Source organism: Phasianus colchicus, chromosome 6 (genome assembly GCF_987193195.1).
Source record: "Phasianus colchicus chromosome 6, bPhaCol1.hap1.1, whole genome shotgun sequence".
Taxonomy (NCBI): domain Eukaryota; kingdom Metazoa; phylum Chordata; class Aves; order Galliformes; family Phasianidae; genus Phasianus; species Phasianus colchicus.
This window is the reverse complement of record NC_143441.1, coordinates 7,042,477-7,068,014: the sequence shown is the minus strand read 5'-3', so window position 1 is coordinate 7,068,014 and position 25,538 is coordinate 7,042,477. Positions and strand designations below refer to the sequence as shown.

General features: G+C 41.1%; 1 long non-coding RNA gene across 2 annotated transcripts; it reads right to left on the bottom strand.

Annotated features, from left to right (window-relative positions):
• Nucleotides 1–445: 445 nt before the first annotated feature.
• Nucleotides 446–24,426, bottom strand: LOC149917399 (uncharacterized). Of its 2 annotated transcripts, none has more exons than XR_016467431.1 (7): nt 22,616–24,426; nt 15,719–15,844; nt 11,014–11,082; nt 7,561–7,674; nt 7,165–7,238; nt 5,539–5,635; nt 446–2,400 (listed from the first exon to the last, which is right to left on the bottom strand). It is a non-coding gene; the product is annotated as an uncharacterized LOC149917399 (long non-coding RNA). The 2 variants fall into 2 exon arrangements; XR_016467432.1 differs by lacking the exon at nt 22,616–24,426 and adding an exon at nt 21,084–21,576.
• Between the last annotated feature and the right edge of the window lie 1,112 nt (nt 24,427–25,538).

Below are 25,538 nucleotides of genomic sequence, written 5' to 3'. Positions count from 1 at the left end.
TAAAAAGTTTGAGAGTTTTATCCTGATTTTGGGGGGGATGCTGACCAAACTCTTTCCTTTTAGATGGATGGATATCCCCACAACTCTGCTGTGTCTGAATTCAGAAAGGAAAGGTGGCTGTGGTAATTCTATTTGAAAGAATTCAAGTTCATTGCATTTCTTTGATTATTTGCCTATTAGAGCTATGGACTGTCCACAGCAGATATATGGAAAAGTAACCTTGTAGATGAGCATTTTGCTTGAGGCCATGCCTTTGACACACAGCAGGCTAAAGCAGCGTTTAGGGACTTTCAAAAGATCTCCTGTACATATATTTAACTTCCAGGGAATAAACAAGCCACTGTTTTTCTTAATGGTATGTAATGGAATAAGATGGCTGAAGATCTGCTGAGCTCTTTTATTTGTTTATTTATTTTTTTGCAAGAGAACACTATTTGATTTTCCTGGCATACAATTGGCAAAGAAGCCTTTTTCAGAGTATTCGTAATTACCGCAGCTATGAAAAACGTGTCCATTCAACTTAATGTCTTAGATGGACCCATTAGCTACTGATGTCTTGTTGCATAAATGCACACAGTTCCAAAAGTGACACAGGTTTTTAATGTAGGATGTCTTAATCCATTGTGATAGCTACGTGGCTTCTCCTTCAAAACATGGAGGGGAGACTGTGCAGCCAAGGGTGTTTTAATTCCGTATCTGAAGTTCAGCAAATGGAAGAGCAAGCATTCAAAGACTTAAAATAAACCACAGCGTGATAAATCATAACAAAGTACAAAATGAAAACATTCAATTTATTTAGAGAACATTCTCAAAGAATGGAATACATCAGTCTTGGACCAAAGCATACATTTATCCAGACAGCTGTTAATTCACAGTTTATTTATAAAATGATTCAATTTTTGATAACATCTATGTATGGCAAGATGCCCAACCTCTGGGGCACAATGGGGAGAGGTTGTTAAGTTAGCATCCTCCTTTCTCTTTGTCTGCTAGCAAAAAAGTTGGAAAGAATCAGTGTTACTCTGCTGACTCAACTCCAACAGCAATGCCAGGTGAGTCCTACTACTAATTTACATCCATCGGAGAAAAGAAAGATCCTCTCCAATGGGGAGAACAGGAAAACTTCACAGGAGGTCCTCAGAACAGCCATCCAAAGCTAGTAGACCTATTTTGACACAAAGTCAGCACTTTGCCTTCTGTCACAGAGGAAATTAAACAAAAGTAATCACACAGAGTGACTAAAATCAGGAATTATATGTTTTGTGTAAGTTCATGATGGGAAATCCAGGTGTCTACAGGCAGCACAAACATTATAGCTATTATTATTAAGTCCACTTTTCTGATTACTTGAATGGAAAAGCACTAACATAATTTCTACTTGTGCAGTTTTTTGAAAGAACAGTGAATGCAAGTAGCTAATGCATCTACAAGGCAAAGTACTGGTCTGGACTGAAACAGAGTTCTTAAAATGTGTGTGTGTACAGAAGTTCCATTCGCTGTGTATGACTTACAAATTTAGCATGGCTGAAAAAAGAAGTTGCCTTGGCCACAAAATGTTTGTCTCTAATAGTAATGACCTAAAATACATATTTGATATTGGAAAAAATAACATATTGGTCATTTGTCTGACAGATTTTACCGCTTCCTGACTGATTATTGAGGAATTCAGAATGCTTTTTGGCAAACAATAAGTATGCCTACACTGGGGAATTTCTTGTTCTTTTTTTTTTTTTTTTTCAGGAAACACAGCTACATTAGTGCTATGAAAGCAGGCTTTCTCATCACCATTTATCTAATGCTGTCTGGGCTCTGTGGCTTTTCTAGATCCCTTTTATCTGCTTCATAGCGGGCTCCAATCCTGCAATTAATTCCCCTTGGTAGAGAGGCTGGCAGTGCTCACTGCAGAGTCCCAGCCATTACCGATATCTTTCTGTAAACACGGAGGTGATAGCAGCACCTGAGCTAGCAAATACCAAGCTGGCACTTCTGCATGGAGGTCAGATTAGATGCACTGAGATGCAGTGCCACGAAGGAGCCGTTTGCCCTTCAGCATGGCAGCCACTGGGGCAGAGGCTGCATGATCCCAGGGCAGGGAGGTCCCCACCCTTGCTGCTGTGTTTGATGGCTGATGCAATCAATTAGGAAATGAAGATGAGAATGGGCCAATCTGGTTTCTGTTTTATCTTCTCCCAGTGTGAGCTGAAGAGGTATTTCGCTGTTCTGGAGTTTTCCTGTCCAGGTCCTTCCTTCCCTCCACATTTTCATTTTTTAAATGAAATTCTAATTTCCTACGACCGAGCACTTTTATTTAATACAGAACAACACATCAAAAAAATGGAGGAGTGTTTTTAAGGCTTTCTTCCTCAGCAAACTGACTTCCACAGAGCTCCACACATGCCCCTGGTAAATAAATGAGGAAATAAAGAGCATTAAACTCATAAAACAATTGCAGTATTTTGCTGAGGGCTGGCATCCCTGCAGTACAGCTGCTTCTCCCAGCCTCCTGGGAGCTGGGAAAGGGACAATAGTGAGCTATGTAATGTGACTGACATATCTTCTAGTCCCTCATCCTAAAGGCATACACGCATATATTTACCCATACCATCAGATCTGAAGCATTTCTGTAGGCTTAGCACCATCTTAAAAGACTTTGTCTCAGCCAACCAGGAGTCATTGGCTTCATGTGAGAATCCATTTCTGAAACTCCTGCATGAGCTTACCTGGGTTGATCTTAACAAACTCTTTTGGCCATGCAGTCAGTCACTGAGAAGACAATCTGATGGCTTTCCCCAGAACATGCCTTTTTATCTTGTTAAGCATCTAGCCTAACAGGTGTGGCTGTGCCTGCAAGCAGCCCAAAACAGCCAGCTGTGCTTGCAAAGAAATATTAAAATCTGCAGTCATAAGGGGAGAGAAGTTTTCTCCGAAGACTGTAAATAAGAGGAGAAGAATGCAGTGGTTTTGGGCCTTCTGCCCAAGCAGATAAACCTTGACTCTGTTGTGCCTTTGCTTTCTTAAGAAGCCCCAAGAGTTATTTCTTATTGGAGACAAAAGAACTCGATTGTTGTCATTGTTGTCACAAACGGCAGCCATTCCCACAGCTGGAGCTCACACTTGAGGCCAGCGATTCCAAACCAAACCCATAGCATTACTTCAGGCTGTGGGCAAGGCCCAGCATTCTTATCTGTACATAGCCCCTGGATGCTCTAGCTTGATCCTACACATTTCCTCCTCCACTGCAGATTTATGATGGCTTGTCACACCCTATTTCCCAGTGCGTGTCCTGTGACAAACCCTCTGCTCTCAAGTGGGTGTTGAAAAGGCAAAAGGGAACAGGAAGGTAGTAAGTAACTAGGTGATGGTTAATTAGCTTGGCCTTCCAGGAGCTAAAGGACAACAGATCTCACACCCTATAAGGAGAAGTCACTCCTCAGGAAATCCTTGCAGATCATTGTTCCACTGGAGCAGGAAAACAGGCCTCTCACAATAGAAAATATCTTCCCATCAGGAGCATTAGAAAATGATAAAGCAACCAAACTGTGATAGAGTGAGTCATCACTCAACAGTTTTTCCTCTGTGCTTTCCCAGTGATTGCTTACAAAAGCTGTGGGTTGCTAAACCAGAGTTTGGAGGCTGTAAGATGGGGAGGGCCATCAGAGAGACCCTATGTAATGAAAGTGCTGGCTTCTAAATTTCAGTTAAGCTCAGAAGTATCTGCAGGAAGATCCATCTCTCTTATTCTAAATTAAAGATGTGCTTTTTAGCAAATCTGAGGGAAGTGTTGTGGTTGCTATGGACAAAATGTACGTAGGATCCAAAACTCAGAATCTTCTCTTTTAGTAGATAAAAAGCAAAGAAAGTAGAAGAAGTTAAAGGAGTGTGATGCTGTCACATCCCTTGCAGAGCCACCAGATCAGAGTTAGCCCCAGCCCATATCATGGAAAGTAGCTTTAGACTGCAGCATCCCCCTGCCTGTCCTGGTACCTGGCTCTAGAATCCTTCTAGCCCACTGAAGTACAGAAGGTCTTCAAGCCATCACTCAGCTCCCCCTTCATTACCCATTCAAACTGTCGGAGTAATTCATTTACTACCTGTAATTATCTGATATGAGGAGGAATTGAGCTTAAAAAAGGAAAGCCATGGGATTCTGAAGTCCTACAGAGGTATCACATTCTCTTCCTTCCTGCAGATGTAAGCTGTCAAAAATAGCCACCCTCCTCTAACATGCAGTTATCTCTGGTATAGCAGGCTGCCTGTAGCTGCACTGAGAACAATTAAGATAAGACATCAGTATTTTATCACTGTGTGGTCTAACCTTACTTAAAGCAAGTCTGGTTGATGTAGTAATGAAAAAATATCAACACCTAACAGTACCTTTCTTGCCTTGAAGCTCATACTATTGTTATCAACAACCCAGCTACAAGGGATGTTCCAACAGTAGAAAATATAATGGAGAAAAGTCTGGTGGAAACCCAGGTTTTGGAGTCACAATGGAGCAAGAATCATGAGGAGAAGAAGAAATTGGAACTAGATTTCATGTTTATTGTGCTCCTGTCTATCTGCAGTATTCTTGTGGAAAATGATAGAAAAATGCTTAGGCATTGTTAATCAACCTAATCATTAGTGACTTCCTGAGCTATAGGGAATTTAGAGCTTTCATGGAATTCCCTTTGGTTTTTCTTTCAAGATAGTTGGGAGATTGTTACATTTCTGTGTTTCATGATGGCTTCGTATGCTGTGACTCCCTGCTCTGAGAGCAATGGGCTGTGCTGTAGCAGAGCCTCTGCTCTGAGAATGTCCAGACATGCTCCATACCTCTAATGAGATTATTTTTACTGTCTTAAGGGTATTTTAGGTCTTCACAGAATTGGAGTTTGGCTGCATACCTTACAGGCATGTTATATATCTAAAGACTGATGTCAGCTGCATACACTACTGCATAAAGTATGTCAGAGATATGTAGTGCATGATAAACAGAAAGATGTGCTTGGGGTTTCCATCATCCTTCCTCTTAGTGAGGTATTTCAGGACTTCAGCTAAATGCACATGTCTTACATTAGAGAAGCTTAGTGGGCTCAGAATATGTATATCCCCATTTCCCTTCAGCCTGTGAAGCTGCATTACTACCAAAGCTGAGTAAAGTATCTTTATTGAGTCACTGTAAACAGCTCCTATTCAGCTCTCAATCCAGCAATCACACTACTGAGCTCTTTTTTTCCTTTTCTTTTTTTTTTTTTCCCTGCTGTTTTTTTTCTTTTTCGGAAATAAGAACTTTTTCATGCATGTTGATTTCATCATTCAGGAATTTAATTCAGCAGTCACCTTAAAAGGCCATTCATTTTGAGTTTAGGGAGGAGTGCGTTTGCTTCCTTTGCAAAATGTGATGTCAAGGTTTATAGATTTCCCCCCTCCCACCTCTTAATTCATCTTAAAATAGGAAATGCAGAAAAAGCAATATAGTAGAACACAGCACACATTTATACGGTCAGTTAAATGAACAAGGCCAAGAGGCTTGTGAGAGGCTTGCTTCTTACTAACCTGAGCACACTGGGAGATCTTTCCAAGGGTCACAGGTACAGATGGAGTCGTTGCCCTACTTGGGCAAGCTGCTGATTCAGGCTTTGCAATTAGCCAGCTAAAGAGATCAAAGACAAAAAATGAAAAAAATCCAGATGAAAGCTAGGTGCTGGTGTGGCTGTAATTGCTCTCCAAAATATCTGGTTCCCAGATTGCAGTGCTCTCTGGCTGTATCTGCCACACTTCCAAAACAAAGGCCTGTTATTATTATTATTATTATTATTATTTTTATTATTTTATTATTTTTTTGTATAGATTTCTCCAAATCTGATCAGTGATTGCAGGTGAGGCTGATAGCTCCAAGTGCTATTAAAGTTTTCTACACATCTCATCACAAAGTCCTGTTTCCAGCCAGTTGTAGCTTTTTCAGAGTTCAGCTTCTGGAACTGGGCTGTTCAGAGGTGATCAGCTGCACTTGCCACATCACAGACACACGCATGTATAGGTGATGATGCTTTTCAGATACAGGAAAAAAGTGAAATGCATTTCACTCAGGTCAAAGGTTTCTGGAATGAGTATTTGGCATTTGGTATCAGGAGGTGTGGAGGAGGAAGTGAGCTTTCTGAAAGAGTACCATCTTTTATGGTCCTTGAGCAAATTCAGCCAGGGTTAACTAAGATAGGCCTTTCAAAGCTTGCAGCTCACACATGTTCAGCAGAAACCTTTAAAATGTTAGCAGTTAACCTCCTTGATGATTTGCTGCCTTGAGCGCATCTATCCAAATACAAGATTCTTTTATTTTTTGGCATGGTTCAGGCAACAAGCTGTGTCTGTGTTTGCATCTGATGTCTGCAATGCACTTATCTTGGATTTTCTAGGGCCAAGGATTTGCTGTGCGAGATTAGGAATGTGTGGGAAGTTTAAGGAGCAGAGGTGAGGGCTGGTTAAATACAAAGTACTGGACTTACAACTGAGGGTGAGGAGAAGGTGGAGCAGTGGAGCAGTGGTGGAGATAAATTGCTCCTGGAGTGTGAATGCTACCTTGGACTCAGTCCTGCTGCTCCAGAACTCCTTGCTCATAAGACAGAATTTGTGTGATGGTACCTGGATGCTCCTCATTTCCTTGGGGATCAGTGTGATTCCTGACTTAAAACAGAGCCAGATGCTCAGAACTATAACTGAAGGCAACGGGGGCTGCATTTTTAGTATATGCAAAAAACACCTCAGAGATTTACAAAGAATTGTTGATGTCTGTGAAGTACTCATAGATTGTAATATTGTCAATTGAAAAAAGTACCTTGGGGAACAAATAAGAGAACAGACAATAAAGTCTGATGCCACATTAAACTATGAGGAGAATACAAATCATGCAGTTGTTGCTCATTTCATGGCCACTTCTTGATCTGAATACTGGAAACAGCAAATTACTCTGAAAAAATAGTTATGTAGCATGTCACTGGGAGCTGAGTCATAGTACCTCCATGGAAGTGTTAATTGGAAAAACACCATCCCTTTCATTTCATCTAATAGTAATAGTGTACAAGATGTGTTTTTTCAAGCCTTCTCCACTTATAGATCCCTAAAAGCTTTGCGGGAGAGATGCGGACCCTTGGATAAGAACAAGATAATGGTTTATTCCATGGTTACCTCTTCTGAAGCCCTTGGAAGTCTTCTAGATCTCTCAGAGTCTGCAGACCACATGTTGAAACCACTGTTTCTGACTGTATAGCTCACAAAGGAAAAAAAAAAGAAGAAAAAAAAAGCCTGTTAAATCAAAAATCATTCTCTTGGTCTTTCTAGTAACATACACTGTGTAATAATTAAGCATATGAAACGTTCAGTGCCCTCACTGCTAGAAATATTCTTGAAAGAAAGAAAGGAGTTTGTTTTGACTGTACTGTATCAGATGTCCTGCCTAAGACTTTGTCTCTTTCTTTATCTGTTTAGTTTTTTTTTTTTCCAGTTGCCACTGCTCTGTTTGCTCTGGCCAACCACCACTCCTGTAGCCCTGGTCTTAGTTAGGGTTCCTGTATGTTGGCTCACCTCTGCCTACTTAGTCCAGCTCCTACCACATGCCAGGTAGTGCCGCAATCTGCTTTGAACGTTCACGTACTTGAATGTTTCCATTCCACTGCAAATTGAGGGTGTTATTTGATTCTGCAAAAACAAATATTACAAAGGTGTTTCCTCTTGAAGTTTTGGAACTTCTGTCACCAGTGCATAAGGATCTGTAATTACAGCAATGTACCCCTCCATCCACCACAGCTGCCTCCGGCAGTGTTCCCCCTCATTAGAAATCTATCCTATAATTTCAGATTAGAACTGGAACATAAGGCAGTAATTGGCCCTTTCTGTTCTAATCTTTGCAGATTTTACACTGTCAAGATGAGGCGTTTGTTGTTCTTAAACCTTTCCACCCCTTGGCAATAGGTCTTGAACTTCATTTTGCTTTGCTTCGCCTATGTTGGCAGTTGCCCTGGTTCAGTTGCTGTAAGAGCTGGCTGCAGACAGCTTTTCTTCAAGAAGAGCAAGCCTCTGATTCTCTTGGTAATAGTACAGCCACTGATTTATTTATTTTTTCTCACCACTTGACATTCAGCTTTTTGCTACACTGGTGAGCTGAGTCACTTTCCCATTGCTACTCTGGCTGTGAAAATCATAGAAGAAAGTGATGTGAAATGGTAGGCTTTGTCAGTGCCCTATTCTAAATATCTTCTTTCTGGAAAATGGAACAAGGTATGTACCTCATTATTCATTATTTTTAAAATGACAAATCCTTTAAAACTGTGGTTGTTCCCTGTGTAGGAGAGAAATATGAGAGACTTTCTCAAGCTCAGAATATGTCATTGCTGCCTTAGTGCTGGTGAGGTTACATGCAGAGTGCTGGGTCCATTTCTGGGCCCCCCAGTACAAAAAAGATACAGACATACTGGAAAGAATCCAATGTAGGCCTAAGGTGATGAAGAGGCTGGAGCATCTCTCCTGTGAGGAAAGGCTGAGATATCTGGGCCTGTTCAGCCTGGAGAAGAAGCAGCCCAAGGGGATCTCATTCACATCTATGTACAGCTGAAGAGAGGGTGCTGAAAGGATGGGGCCAAGCTCTTTCCAGTGGTGCCCAGAGCCAGGACAAGAGGCAGTGGACACAAACTGGAATAGAGGAGGTTTCCTCTGAACATCTGCAAACACTTTTACAATGCACAGGTGCTGGAGTGTTTGCTCAGCCTCCCTGGAGACTGTGGAGTCTCCTTGAAGATCTCCAAAAGCTGCCTGGACGTGGACCTTGGTGCCCTGCTGTGTATGGCCCTGCTTGTGCAGGAATTGGACCAAATGGACCCAGAGGTCCCTGCCCACCTCAGCCATTCTGAGATTTCATGATTCTGTCTGAAAGTCTTAGTAATAGGTGCTGGGCTGTATTTGCTAGCTTAACATACAACATATAGATAATGTAAATTTGTGACTGAGCTCCTTTTAGCTGTTTATTTTGATTTCAATTGCCAAAATACAAAAAAGCGTTTCTTATTCTGGCCTCCAAACTCATTTAACAATAGATTAAAAAAGCAGACCAACCCCCTAAGAGCTTTAGCAAACCACGAGCTTTTTCCCAAATGCCAGGATGCATCATCAGATTTTTCAAGAGAAGCAAAATGGACAAAAAGGGCTCTGCATGAGTGGGCTGGGGGCAGAGGTCTATATATATGTACATGGAGCAGCAGCACTTAAAATGTTTCCTTCTCTGATCTTCCTGCCTCTTGCCTCAGTGTCTGCAGAGCTGAGGTGTGCACACATATGCACATGTGTGTATACATGTATCTGTTGTTGATACATGTGCAGATATATGTGCACTGGGAATTATGCTTTGACTGGCTATGTACTGTATTAGCTGTTCCTGATGTTTCATGTTCCAGTCTTCCCACCCCTGAACCACCAACACCAATTCCCTTCTGCTTTATTGCTGCCAACACACCATACAATGCCAAAGATAAGTTTTTAAGTTCCACAGGTAACTCCATCTTTCTTTCTAATTACCCCCAGTTAAGTGGGGATAAACATTTCCTTAGAGGGTACAACGTTAAACCACATTCCAGTATTCACCTCAACTTCCTGGTAAGGCTTTAAAAATTGGTCTTCTTCCTAGTGGGAAGCAGAAAATTCTGTCCTCAAAAGGACTTGTGAAAATCAAGCCTTTCTTTCTGGAGGAAAGTGTGCAGCTTGCAGTTGCTGACTCTCCTCATGTGTTCCCATGAGTGAAGATGGCCCTAATCTGACTTTTCCTTTCTCATCATACTCGGTGCATTCACTTCCTCTATGGGCTGTGTTTGAATGTGTTTGTTTAGTTTCTTGCTGTTTGCCAAAGTTCTTTATTTTTTTCTTCAGGAGTTTGCTGCGTGTTTTATTGCAGTTTTGATTCTGTACCCTGCTCTGCTTTGTTTGGGTGGGTTTAGCATGTCAGTTGTATGAGGATGTGCCTTTGTGTCATTTTCATGTCTTGAACATTAGTGCTCTGTTGAAGATTGAGACTGCAGGGGAAAGTCCAAAAATTAAAACTGTAAAGCAAAGCCCTATTGACAGCAAAGGGTAAATAAAAAGAAGAATGAAAAAAAAAAATTGTATGCATAAGAAAGATTAATAAAACAGGCATAGGATTAAAAAAAGCACTTAATTTCTTCCCACAGGCTGAATCCAGATGTAACTCAATAAAAGAATAACATTTAAATACAAAAGAATCATACTTATTGCATTGTACAGTCACTTCATTTTTGCAGTAAGAAAAAATATGAAAAATCCAGTGTTAGTAATGCCCCCCTTTCATAAGAATCCAAATCTTAGCATGGTTTAAGGCCATTGTGCAATATGATCCTCTTATCTCTGGTAAAAGTCTGTGAGGTTTATCAGCAGCTTTTGACACAAATGAACTCAAGATATTGCTGCTTTTCCACAGAAGCTCTCTGGGATCAGTGGGGTCATTCTGATGATGAAAACTAACTGCTCTCCCTGCAGAAATACCTGAAAGGACCATAATGGTTATCTGCCTTGCTTCACATCCCCACATGGAAAGCTGGTTGTCAGTATTTGTGTCAGTGGCATTTCATTTTCTGAGACATCTCAGATTTTAAAATAAACAGTTCAATGTATCTCATAATTGGTACTGAACAGCACACTCACCAGGCTATAGCCCAGCCTGGGAATGGTGGATGTCAGAAGGAGAGAAAAAAATAACTCAGAATAAGTTTGAAAAAAAGATGAGTAGCACTGACAGATGGTACAGTCCTTTTAGGAAATCACGACTTTTCCCTCCTTCTATCAGCTGCTAAATAGAGATTACATATGAGAGAATGATCAAGAATATCAGCAGTCAGGTAGCACTTAATGCTGACTGGTCTTGGGCACCCTTGAATCCATCTGACACAACTTCCATCTTATCCAACCTGCTTCTTGGATGGTGGAATTCATCTCTGCAGTGCTTTATTTCTATGTGGGAAGGGAAGAATACTCTACCTTTTAGACTGACCAGGAGGCTGCTCAGATGCATTCCCCTGTCCACCGTGCAGCTGTGTGTCTCTTGAACTGCAAAGGCAAATGGGAACATGTCAGAATACATTTCCCTGTAGCCTAGTGACTGCACATGCAGTAGCTGCTCTCACCCAGAGCAGTGATCTTTCTCTTTGCTTTCCATGGGATGGGATTCAGTCCCATTAATGACTGAATATCCTTCCCAAGCACTCCAGGGAGACTTGCCAAGAGACAGTGATGTAAACGGTCACAATAGAAATGAAACTCAGATGAGTTGAGGGGAATGAGTACGAAGAGCATGCATTTGCTACAGAAATTCATCAGGCAAAGAAATAGAAAAAAGAAAAAAAAACCAAAAACAAACAGATCACTGCTTGCTTTGAAAAAAAACATTGCAAAATGCATATTGTTTACTTCAGCCTTCCTTCAGCAGAAGCAGTGACATATTGTCTGCAAAATTACCACCCGCATCCATTACTTTAACTGTATTATATCCAATAATTCCTCCAAAAAGAAAAGCTGTAGATACCTTCCAGACATACAGTCCTCAGAGCTGGACAACGCCACGTTTACAACAGGCTCCTCCCAGGGACACACAGAATGCCAGAATGCTACAAAGGGACAACAGGGGGGCCATGGTCCCTCTGCTCTCTCATCTGGGATATAACTGGCCCTCGTTTCAGCAAAAGGGTGGAGAAAATATCTTTTATTTGGTAGCCATACACAACAATGACAGTTATGATGGGAAGGGATAGGAATTAGTGATGAGCATACTGGAGAACTCCCTTACTTAACAACTGGGAGCTGCCAGCAGAGGTGTTTGCACGTGTAGGATGGAGTCCCTCATCATCATGGAGAGGGATGCAGTTACATGCTGCAAACTAATAATTCATGAAGGGCCCTCTGAGAGGCTAAAAAGGACCAGGCTTCTCCATTTCTGTAGTGAAGAGCACAAAAGAGAGCCCAATACACCTCTTAGTGTTACTGGAAGAATCCATTTTGCAGTAATATAAGCAAAGTTTAGGTGATTGTCAGACAAACATGCTGCAGATTAACTATATGTGATTATGACACGTGAGATGGAAGGCACAGAAAAAAATGAAGACTGGGAGAGCTGGCAAGGAGGAAAGGGCCAGTGTTGGCAGCTGGAGAATATCCATACATTTTATGGCTACAGAGCAAGATAATGCAAAGCAAAGGTTGTAAAAGTAACTAATATAAACATAGGCCAGTAGAGAGAAGGAGCAGGGTTGGCTAAATGCAGCAGCCACTGAAGACATGCTTTTGGGCTGAAGTACAGCAGTAAGCATGTGGGCAGGCAAACATCACTCAGGCTTGTTCCCTAGACCTTCTTCAGGATGCATGGCCTCTCCTATTTCCTGTAACAAAGACTTTCCCATCTAACATTCCTCTTTTTTCTTTTTTTTTTGGCTTGACTCTGACTGTAACGACCTCACTTTCAGGCTGGCACAATATGGTTCTTGTTGTGTGGTCTGTAACTTTCTCAGCCAGGCTGTAAGCTCCATGGTATGCTTGCTACTCCAGCTGAATTTCTATGCCTGGCCTTCTATACTGTGCTGTGCAAACCATGATAGCAATGAAGTATGAAGCCCAGACTATGACAGTACCTACATGGTATCAAAACATATGTATAACAACTTACACAGCTGTAAAAATGAGATGTATGGGTATATTACAAAAGGGTGGGATTTACAACTTGTACACATGGAACTATTCTTGCAGCGGCATAGCAGTTGTCTAGGGAAAAAGTAGTAATAAAAGAAAGTTAATTTTAATTTTGAGAGGACTTCCTGTGCAAGAAGAACACTATGTTATGTGCATGCAGAAGTGAGTGGTGCCACTACAAGAATAAAATGACCTAGATGCACTTGAGGTCTGGTCAAATTCAGATACAGTCAAGAATTTTAAGCATCAAAATACACTTTTTTTTCCCTAAAACATTTGTAGCTCACAGAAAACCTCCACTTGGTGAGAAGCCATGATGTATTTCTAAAGCATGAAATATCTCAGGCAGAGCTGTCACCAGTGAAAAACAATTTGGACTCAAGTGAAAGAAATGGTAAAAAAAAAGTGTAATAGGAAGCCATTATAGGCACTGGGGGAGGATGAGAAAGCAGAACAGGAAATGTTTGTGCAGATAAAGGAAGCCTGCAAAGCAACTACAACAGGGATCATAGGAATTTCAATCTGCCTGTCACTGTGTGGAATTGTAATTAGGAAATATCAAATGTGTGTGAAAAACTGAAGACTTAGCTTAGCCCTGAATGACATTTAGACAGTTATTGGGTGTGCAGCTAGAGATATAGCTCAGAAAGCTCACAGCCTGGAGGTCCTTGCTTCTCCCTCAGCTCCAAACGAGAGCAGGTCAGAAAGCATCAGTTCATTGACCTTCTGGGTTACACCACCGCCTGTTTTCTCAGGCCTGCTGCAGATGGCTGGGGGCTGACATGTTCACAGAGGATGTCGTTCGTTTAGCTTGTGGAGATTGACTCTTGTCATGTTTGTGGAGTGAATGAACTACAAATTGTTGGGAAGATGACTTTGTAAACTACAAGATGGTTGAGTCTTTATTCTTCTGGAAGGTATCACGGTTAGGGGTTTTTTGTCACTTCAGTTATTCTTAAACAATGATGGAATATATGATAAGCAATACCTATCATTTTTGGAAACTACAATATTCACTAAAAAAGTTCCTTTTACAGTTAAAAAAAAGAAAAGTCAGATACAAAAAAAATATTCTGCTGCCATCAACACCATCTTGGCTTTTGTAAGGTGCAAATTCTCCTCTGCAAAAATGCATTAATGGATAAGAAGCTTTGGGAAAACTTTTATTTGTTGCAATTATAAGAAAGTATTGCTAAGTGAAAATTACTGGATGTTACTCAGGTGATGTTATAGCTTCAGGTCTGGCATCACTGGTTTTCTGTCTGTCCCCAGCTTCTGCGTGCCTTCTGCTCAAGCTCTCCGTGTCCTCTGCACTGCTGCAGCTCTTCCTTTTCCCACCTGTTCCTTCCATTGACCACTCAATGCACTTGATGCATACCTCATCCAAAAAAAAGCGTGTTCTGCCATGAGACCACAATAAATCAAGTGGAAGTCCCCTCTGATGCTGGACTTGAACAGACTGGAAGAACACCAGCCCATGCTAAGAAGACAGTTGCCAGGAAATACAAAGTGTTGCAAGAGTAACCACCAAATATTTATGGGCAGCAGTTCAAAGCGTGTTCTTCTGAGAAGCTGAAGCTGTAAAATTCACAGTGCTAGGCTTCATTTTTGCAAAGATGCATCTGAACAAGCATCCACTATGTTCTCATTCATAGCATGGGCCTGCTAGTGGATAATTCTGCACAGCAGTAATCACTTCAAGATTTCTCCTGACTATATCCAAGATTTCTGCTATCAATGCAAATTGTTCCTCGGCATCTGCTAATATGGATAACACATTTTATTTATAGTTTTACCTTTTCTGGTCTTCATTTGTCCCGGTGAAAGATGATCTAGTTTGATATTTCTCAATACATAATTGTTGTGTCTGAAGTCGTGCTTGTTTGTGTAACAGGGACTGCACTTGAGAGCTTTGCAGGAATGAGAACGAGCACTGATTTCACAATGAGGCTGAGATTCACTAAGGTTTTGGTGAAACAGTGGGAGAAGAGTGCAGATAGTGAATTCCACTTCCCTCTGCTGCATGTATACATCGGTTTCCAAATGCTCTGCAGACAGGTTTTCAAGAACTAATTGGAGAATCAAACTTTTTCCTTGGAAACTCTCATTAGCAGTGTGCAGAAATGCCTGTTTTAATTTAATGAGCCTTTGTAGTACTATCACACAGCTGTTTTCATAATCTCAAAGCTCTTCTTTAAATAGCTGTGACAATCAAGCCAATTATGCTCCCATGGACCAATTTTTAGTTATCTTTGGTTTGCTTCCACTAGAAACATATTTGTGTCCCTTTGCTGTCATCTGAAATGTTTTTTTGGAATTCAGAATTATTTTTCTCACTAATTACTCTTTAACTTGCTTTGCTTATTTTTACAAATTTCCTTTTTTTCCCCTACTAGATTATTTATTTTTTTTAAGTTTTACTCCTTATTGTTCTACTGACCTGTGAGACTCTGAGGCTCTGGGATATTTTTCCTATTTAAAAGTCAAAAGAAGACATTTCAATTTCCTTTTTTTTTTTTTTCCTCCAAATATTTTCTGCCAGCAATTCCCTTTGATAGGATTGCTTAATTTGGTTTCCCCGACTCATAGAAATTTATGTTAAAGTGGGAGTAGAAGAGATTCTTTTGGCAGCCTGCCTGCTGAACTCTAGAAATGCCACTTCACATAGTCCACACTTTGGATGGTTGAATGAGTTCCAGGGAACAGAGCTAGGAAGACAAACCTGCCGACTGAAGCCTTTTAATCCGAGGAGAGGGGAAGCCAACCTCTAGAGTGCTTGATCCTAATCATCATGTCTGCTTTATTTTGACTGCTTCCTCTTGGCAAAGTAACTCATTCTCTTTGCCACTTAATTTGTTGGTCACTGTGATAACTCAGCCAGCAGGCACTAATGGTGCCAGTGGATTTGGTGACACTGACACCCGTATGCAAATAAACAGAGAAGATAATGCCATATAGACAACATGCAGTTACCAGGTATTAATGACTTTAGAGTTCTGCTTACCTAGATCTCCTCTGAGACAGGAATCTGGCAGAGAAAGCATGACCCTGTTGTTACACTGTGGTCATATCCCAAACAAGATGATCCTCATTATACGGCTGAGAAGTCCTAAAAGCATTTCTGTCTTTCCTAAGGGAAAAATAAACTGCAGGTTAACACATGATCTTTGTATGGAAAATGTTAAAATTCACAGATTTCCAGACGTCTGCTTCCCAACTGTTTTTAAAATCTAGGTCATTATATATAGGTGGCATCGGATAAGTCTCCATAGAAGTTTCAGAATGTTTTAAACAGAAAAATGAGTCAGATCCCTGTAAGGCTGGTAACTGTCTAACAGAAGTGTTTCATGTGTACAGTCCGAGGAAGGTTAAATATCTTTCTTGACCTCTCATTTTTAACTTGAACTCTGTGAATTTTTAACTTGTCATGTTCTCACAGCTGTGTAAGGTGGTATTTTGCAGGTAAAACTGCTATTTCAGTCTGTTTGCAGATTTTTGCCATCCAGTGTAGTAAAATTAATCCTTCTACCTTGTTCCAAACCTTCACCATTCACTTCCACATGCTGTGCAGTCACTCCTTGACTGAAGGCATTTTCCATGAGCTGAAATATTTGATGTGCATGCTCATTTACTACGTTTCCTTTGATTTTGTTAGTGTTATTTTTCTCCACATTGGCCCAGTCTGGAACTAAAAAAGCCTTTCCAAAATGTGCTCCCCTCCCTGGATGCTCCTTTATGCAAATAATTTCTGCGCTCACACGCATGCCTGCAAACAATTTTCAGATTAGCCAGCAGGACGCACTAGGGTGAGCCATGGCAGAGCAGTGGAGCAGGACAGTGATGTGCTGGAGGGCCTCTGGGCTGGGTGCTGCCAGGCACTAACACAGGGACTGATGAGGGGATATGGATGCTGAGGCTGCCAGAGCCATCGGCAGGGAAGCAGAGAGGCACTGGCCCCAGGTATGCAGGTGATTTCAGTCACTGTGTCAAGGCAGTAGTGGATGCTCTGAATCGTGCACTCCATACAGGTAAAAGCTACTTGACCTGCGAAGCAAAACGTTGGAGGGGATCCTGATATAACTTCCTGCAGACATCGGCTTGGGAACCTTTATCCCGGTTCCTTTGGCCTGGATCAGGTCCACTGCTTCTGGGCATAATGCATTACAGGCAGGACTGGATTCCCTGCCTGAAGAACAGAGCCACGGGGCCCCTCACAGCCCCAGGACAGCACTGCAAGCCAAAAGCCTGACGCATTTTCCCACCGCCTGAGTGTCTGAGAACTCAGCTGAGAGCCAGGCCAGCTGAGAAGGTCCCCGCTAGCCTCAGTAAAATGTGTGACATTTGCCAGCTCCATTGCTCTATGGGCTATTGAGACACATAACAATGCTACCAGTACCTCCAGAAGACCGTGGGTTCATCTCCCATATTGCTTTCCATTGTGCCACGACAGCACCCCAACAACTCTGATAATGCCACCACCTTCTGAATGTAAATCCACCTGCATCTGCAATTGTTTGGTTCCTTTATTCGTAAGCTTTTTACATTTGCTGTTGCTCATTATTGCCAAAGAATAAAGTTGTCTCTTTTTTCCTTTCTTTGAATTGTGGCAAATCCGATCTCCTTGTGCCTGTTGCAAATTCTTCTACCACTGAGCTCTTCTGGCATCATGCTGGCTTACATTTTTTTGGGGGCAGAGAGGAAACTTTTTTGTGTGGTCATTTAATGCATGAGAAAACTCATGAATAGACTTTCTTGGTAACTGAAATGCTGTTTTTATCTGCAGAATAGAGACAGCCTAACACTGCAAGCTTCCTCCTGCTGCCCTGGCAGTCTCCTGCAATTCCAATTTGGTGCGGCTGCTTTTTTTGGAAGGAAAAAATAGCTAGAACTCTGTGCTATTTGCTCTCATTGCTGGGGCTAATCAATGAAACAATTGTACTTTTGGTGGTGTGAGCACCGGTTGTGCATTTAAACTGCTAGGAAACCACTCGTATGTTGTATCAGTGAGCCAGCAGGTGAAAAGCAGGATCCAGAACAGTGCCTATAAACACGGACCAGATCTGAACTCACAGCATAACTGAAGAACTGTGCAGACTATTTTCAAACAGTTGAAATACCCAGTTCCTCCATAAGGGCCAATTTGTGATTTCACAACCTGCTGCTGTGGAATGTCAAGAGCAGATCATAATTACTTCAGCTAGGGCGTACAGAACAGCAACATATAGACTGCTCAATCAGAATATTAAAAAGGCTTTGTGCAACTAACAAGTAATTAGATAAAAGTAAATGGAGGAAAAATATCCTGTGCAAGTTAAACCATTTTCAAACAACAAAGTGCAGAAGTCCGCGTGCACTGTCAGTGGCTCCTTAAATCTCTGGGAAAAGGCCCTCTTTCCTCACCACAGATGTGGAATTTCTTTCCTGAAGATGGCTAGAAGCAATACAGCCATCTACTGACTGACACGGTTAACCACAGCATGTTTATGTGCTTGTCTTTTAACTCAGCCTCTTATTTTCATCATCAAAATTGTGGCCTGTGGAAAACTGGTTTTCAGCAGAAGCTAATTACTGAAGCACACAATTAATAGCTGATTAGTAACTTGCTGGCTCTCTTTATTACTCATTGCTCTGACATCTGGTCAGGTAGCTGCATGCATAGGCACCTCTGTTTAAGCCTAAGATGGCATTATCATGCAGCTGACATGCAAGGACGTCCTTGCCACTATCTCCACTGCTCTGTAGTGCTAAGAGAAAATCACAACCTTCCATGGACGAATGAGACACGACTCCCTGATGTCTGTGGCTACCCTGTTCCCCTTTCGATACGGCAGGATGACTTTGATGAACGCCAATCCCACTGCAGATGTCAATAAATACTTCAGACGCTGGTGACTGAGAAAGGCCAACTTCTCATTGATGGAGCACCTGGTAAGGTGGTGGGAGTGTTTGACTTGGGAACTACGCGTGATATTTAACTGTGTTTCTCTGATAGCTGGTCGTAGGCTGCCTGATGGTGCAAGTGTTTGAAAATGGAGACTGATGTAAATATGGTACCTATGGCCCCTGTATGGTACTTGTCCTGGGGCCTCTTGTGTCCTAAAACCCTGAAAACTTGCATGAAGTCTTGCCATAGATTCTCATTAAAACAAATAACTATTGCAAAGCATTTTGAGTTCACACAGCAGTAATAAAAGATGCAGAAATAGGAACAATGTAAGTGGATAAAATACTACTTTCAATGATGGTTCGTACCGCACCTACATCCTGGATGGATGTCAGGAGGTTCTCCTTCACCAGAAGACTTTTCTAATCCTTAAAGTAAAACGAAGTGCTGGTTTACAATCGTGTAACACTCAGCAGGAACAGTGTCTGTGTCAGCAAACTGAAAAAAAAATACCTGGCATACTTGGTGCGTGAGTAGTTGGTTGAGCAGTCCAAAAGGCACTCCAGAAAATGTGGTAAGACAACACACTATGTGCAAATATAAAAACAGTCTTACATTGCAGTGAAATGACTGTTGGGATCAAAACTGACCCAAGCCTGCAGAATGAAACTCACAGCAGTTTATAGGACATGGTTTTTACAAATGGTGAATGAAGTTCCTCAATGCTTCTACATCCTCCTTACAGGAGGAGCCGTGTAACCTGCAGTGCTGCTGTGCAAGATCTAAGCACTCTGTAGGCAGAAAGAAGGCTGATTGCAACTGTTGGAGCTAGTTGACCTACATAGGCACATATGGCTCCTGCCCTTACTGGAACTGGAGCATCAAGATTTATGCGACTAACACTTCTCTTTGAAGTGTCACTATAAGGAAATTTTAACTGTGTTTAATCCCTTACACAACATATAGGCTGAAATCCCCTGTCGCAGTTTCTAGAACAACCAAAAGCTAAGGCAGCAAGAACAGACAACATATCACTTCTAGGTTATCTTATTATATCTTCCAATTGCAGGTGACATGTTATTACAGACTGTCAGAACACACTGAAAAGCTCCATACATACAAATAGCAAGTATTTGAGACTTTAAACTGGAAGTTGAGACTTTCCCTATGATTCTGAAGAACTTGTGAAATTTTCTTTAAATAAGGGTGTGGTGCTTAATGGACAGAGATAAATATCATGCTATTATAAAATCATACAGCTACAAGATTAGCATTTCAGACTGAGGATATTGTACTTTCCAGAGGACAGATGTCAGGATGATGCCTAAACAGACAAACAAACAAAGAGAAGCATTTGGAAGCAAAGTATTTGGAAGCATTTAGAAGCAAAATCTAAAACAGCTTGTTTTCACTCAAAAATAATTGAGAACGTTATCACAACAGATATGAGACAATGGCTCAGACAGAACAAATTATAAATATGCAAATTACATGAGTTTCTAGAACAATTGGATCTTGATTTTGTAGATATTTGTGCACAAGTGGATGTACTGAGTTTCCTGGGAATGTAATGTTACTTGATTGAGTCTGTAAGTCTGTAAGTCATGTACAATGACATCTGCAAACTTGTAGGATGGGGAGTTCAAAAATGATTAATTTCTCTGAAGAGCCATGGTTTTCTTCCTATGGTCTATATAGCACTTAGCAAACATTTGGTCATTTCTGCTATAAATAATGAGCCATGTGTATAAATGATGAGCCATGTATACAAAGATATTAAGCACAGGCTCAGAAAAGACGAGGCATTTCATAATCATTGGACTGGCAGGTCTTAGAAGTTTTTCCTCTTCCCCTCACTAAGGTACCTTCTCAGCTTTGCATGCTTTCTCAGCAATTTATGAATTTTTATGGGGCTGTTTTCAACCTGTAGAGCACTGACACATGGCATAGAGTAGCACAGGAGAGAGAAATGCAGAGAGCAGAGCTGGGAGGGATGCTGTCATGCTGTGCATTGTATACGAGCAACACTGCTCTGTTCTGCCCTTTCTATTTGCTTCATGCAACATCTCAGGAGATGGGGAGGCTCCTGGAGACAAACAGTGCTGTAGCAGTTCGTGGAAGAACAATCCTTTCTGTAATAAAATGCTGAGTAGTCACTTGCATATCTTAATTCTTTCCACACGCGTCCTTTTTTGCTCTCACCCTCTAAATTTTGTTCAAACTGAAAAACAGGAATTTGGCCCCGTGTCTGGGACCTCTGGGTAGCTAACAGTCTGACTGGATCTGCAGTAGTGCAGATCAAATGGTGCCTGTCTTGATAAACAGCCACTGCTCATACACTGATCAGCTGTGCTTAAAATGAATGTATATCTGAGGTATCTGTAGCATGTCACACTTAATGCACAGATGCTACTTATCTAAGTTTGTGCCAGCACAAACTTTATGCAAGATAAGATAAAATGCTTTTAGAACATATCACAGATACCTTGTAATGTACATCAGTGACTTGATGTACAAGTTGCAGAAGTTTTCCTTGCAGCATGAAAAGTACTGGCTACCATCAAGTCGCTTATTTTCCTTCCTTGAAACTGGCGTCTTTTCCACTGGGCTGTTCTGAGACAGGAGAGAAGCTGTTTCATTTCATTTCCCCTGTAAGCTGTGCTCTTCCCTAACCGATTTCTTCCTTACTTTGCCCCAGCACTGGGGCTTGGCAGTATCTTGAGTTAACAAGTTTCATGGGCTAACTACAGGCTACTGTAAAAAGAACAAAGAAAAAGGGTCACATTGTTTTTAACTTTGTTTCTCGGTTTATTCTCAGTTTATGAGATATCCCTTAGGATTTATTATTTCTATGGTTTTGGGATCCAGAGCTCTGGGACAGCATGTACCATACCAGGATGTCGTGCACAGATAAATCCCCTGTCTGCAGACTGTTATGCATCTACCTCATTTCATCCTTGTCTGCAGGGCACAATGAGGTAAGCACCTTGCCTACACCTAGGCACTGTGCAGAGAGGTCACTGCCCCAGAGGGCTTATAACCTCAAAAAAAAAGTCAAGCAAATAACAGAAAACAAGGAATCATTCAGAGCTGGGAGTAGCATCCCAAGTTTCAGTATCGCTTTATCAGATATTACCCTATCAGCATCTGCATAGTAACTGACTGCAATTGCTTTCATGTGGGCAGCCTGCTAGGTTCCTCAATGTTAATGGGGAATCTCATGAATAAAGAAAGCTGAGGATGAAAGAAGACATTGGATCAGAGCAATGATCTCCTGAGAAGCCTTTTTGGGGCAATAAGGTCAAAGGCTTTTTTTTTAAGTTAAAAATTAGTTATATTACTAGATTATTATTATTTTTTAATTCACTGCCCTGCAGAAGAAATCATCCTTTGTACCCATGCTGATTTGCCTCCAGTTTTTCTTGGGACTGGCTCAGAATATTTGGAATTTAAAAAGACAAATAATTTGTAAACAGAAACGGTATTTTTTTCTTGCAAAGACAAATGCTCTTTTGAAACAATTCATGGAAGTGCCTCATTTTCCTGCAGAGCCATTTTAACAATTTGTTTTCAATTATACGTTTGAAATTGTGTTTCTTTAGCATTCTACAATGAAACAATTCGTAGATAACTTAATATCGCTTTGATAGTTCTCGTAACATTTAGAATGGGTGAGAAATTATTGAAAAACAGGTGTCATTTGAACACAAGCAGTAGGAAGAATTAAAAGGAAAAAAAAAAAAAGCCAAATAAAATTCTCTACTAGATTTGTAAGCAAAAAGCCATTCCACACCACAGTCCACGTCTGAGATGAAATCATAGATCTGGTCTGAGAAGGCATAGCACACAGCACTCTAGCTCTTTCATTCCACAACACTGAAGTGTAAAGAAGGGTCCATTCAAGCTCTGTACCAGGAAGATACTGCTCACTCAAATGCTTTCTAACCCTTATGTTTAACTGGCATCTTAGCTGTTTGATTTTCCTTGAAACAGTAAAACACCAAGACGCTTTCTTACCTGTATGTGTCTTCCGAAGCACTTCGTGCATAAGAGTGAGGGAAAGACTACAGATAACTGCTACTCTTCTTCAAATCTTGAAGCTATTACCAGGGCAGGAATATCCACGGATGAATCACGTTCTTATTTCACCATTTCAGGTTATTCCTTATACATTTGTTGCCAAATGAACCACCTGTGCTAGGACCACTGCAGCCGGTAATACGTGTTTTCAGGATTAGTCAATGAAAATCACTTCATGCTATGCTGGAAACCAGGTAATTGGTCTTGCAACATTTTCTTACCTAAGCTAATTGTTGAAACCATATTTTGGCTGAATTCATTGAAGTCCACATCCATGTTGCAGTACATCCACAAGCAACCGCTTGCAAATTAGTGGGGCCTTAACCTGTCCTGTTCTCTATGGGTGATTTGCATGTGAACGCAAGGGAAGCTCCCTATTTCCCTCTCAGCCTGCTCCTCTTGAATTCTCTGATGGCTAGAAGAGAAAGCTCATTAACTTTCTCAACAACAGAGAGTTTGTAAGGTCTCTTATTCTCTTATTAGCCACTAAGTCCTCAAAACCTTCCGTATGGTACCAGCTTCTGCTGCTCACCCTCACGAAACTTAATGGAAATTGGTCACTGGGCTCAAAAGTTAGTGGGAGGATTGACTGGTGCATGTAGAGAGCATCAGTCTGTAAGTCCTGAGAAACAACCAAGAACCCATTATTATATTTAAATATATGTGCATTTCAGCTTGTTTACTTACAGAAGTATCAGGACTGACAAATCATATGCCCCTTGCTGAAAGACTCAGGCATGTAGTCAAACCTGTCTGTCAGTGCTGCTAATATAGCTACAGGATTTCCAGAGACCTTCTTGCTCATGGAAATCCATTATGGAAATTCCTACAGTGCTGTTGGGAATTAGCAAAATTTCTCATTCGGAGGAGGTGCTATTCACTTCCAGAGTGACAGAACCCATGTGAACATGACCTTTCCCTTAGTGTTCTTTGGGAATAAACCTTTCTGGCTTCATGTATACAAGTGAAAGAAAAAAAAACCAGGGCAAACCCACTCTTTCCTTCTTGTACCTCAGGTTTTCCAGATGATTAAACAAATGTATAATGATTTTCTCAAATTTGCTTGTGCTAAAGGGGGAAATGTGGGAATCCTTGTCATTTTTTCATGGTCAGGCAGACATTTCAAAAGTGTCTTGGAAGAAACTAATGTTTCTAAGCATTCAGATTCTCAAGTTCGTTCTGGTTGTGATCCCGCCTGCAGGTCAGTAATTTCACATGACCCCAGCTATTAGTAGAAATAGCAGAAGAGGCTGAATTTGTTAGTGACATCGCAGCTTGTAACTGCTATGATGTTACAGCTCCTAGACTGAACCCTGCTGGTTTGTGTAAGGTAATGAAGGAAAAAGTCAGTCTAGAGTTTTTAGACTGCATGCTCACAATCCTATCAGAATATATATATATAAGGGAATTGAGACTACGTTTTTTGTGGCAATAACCGGGGGTTTTGACCTATTCCAACTTGACAAATGGATATCAACATAGATTATAAATACAGTCTAACTTCTATGGCTAACTTAAGTGTCTAGAGACACAGGATCTTAGATGCTCGGAATTGCCCTTTGTGTAGACTAATGGCTGTAGGAGAAGCCTAAACCCTCAAATCACATGCCTGCATTAGGCACTTGCAATTGGAAGCTGATCCCCTCAGCCTCTCATAACATTTCAACATATGAATTCCTTTATTAAGAACATTCACTGATAATACCATGCAGTGTATATTCATAAAATGTTTTCTGGAATGTAAATTAACGTCAGATTTTTTTTTTTTTTTTTTTTTTTTTAACTGATTTTAAAGTTTTATTCCTACAACGAGATTACAACAAGAGTACTTCTGGCCTCGAGAGCCTGTGCACAGTACAGGGATTTGTGCTGAGAGCTGGCATACCATGCAGTTTCTAAAATGACACCATGTAGGTGAGGTCATGACTTAGGAGATTACTTGGTCATCCCAAGCATGGAATGTTTCATAGTAGCCTATGTGTGTTATAGGAGCACTATGTGAATTGTCAGACAATGAAATTGCAACCATCCAAAGCGCAAGGTTTTAATCTTATAATTCGCCTTGATTTTTGCGTATTAACCCTTGCAATTGCTTCTCTAGTCGATCCACTTTGGCGCATCACCGTGTGTACAAATATTTGACCAATGCTTGGAAATTCTATTCTATTCTTGGAAATTCTCAGGCATTTCAGTTGCGTGCTCTGGTAATGACAGCATGTTCAGAATTCCAAGTGCAAAATAATAGTTCCTTAACAAGGGAGAGAACTGGGAAACCGATACGAGTATGTGAAATATTACGTTTGAAAATGTCAAGTACCAGTTGTCCACACATAGGACTTGATAAGCCCTCTCAAGGAGAACAGGTGCTGTAGAAACACAGCGGACACGAGGTTTGCAAAGGAGCGCTTGTAGGGGCAGATAATTACGTGTCAATAAACATAAAATTCCAGAGTGTTTTCTCTGCCTTTGTTACATTAGCACCCTGGTGTGTTTAAAAGAAAAAAAAAAATTAGGTGCTGAGTGCTAATGGTTTTTCTGCAGAATCCTGCGTTCATCTTTCCGTTGGGATGCTGGATTTCCTTCGGGTCCTCCTGTACCAGCAACCTTTGCTGTGCATCTTGCTCGTGCTGAGATTAACTATCACTTTGTAGCGACATGATCAAAAGTGTTTGAAACCGCAGCGCCTTCCGTAGCTACACGTGAAGAAGCGCAAGGACGTGAAGACTGAAAGAACTACGGGGAAAGCGCTGTTTATCGCCACCAAAGGTATTTTAAAGTGTTCTAACAAGCCATTTATTGCTCTGATCTAGATAGCGACAATGCCCGTGACTGTAGAAAGAATTACACGAAGACACCCCCC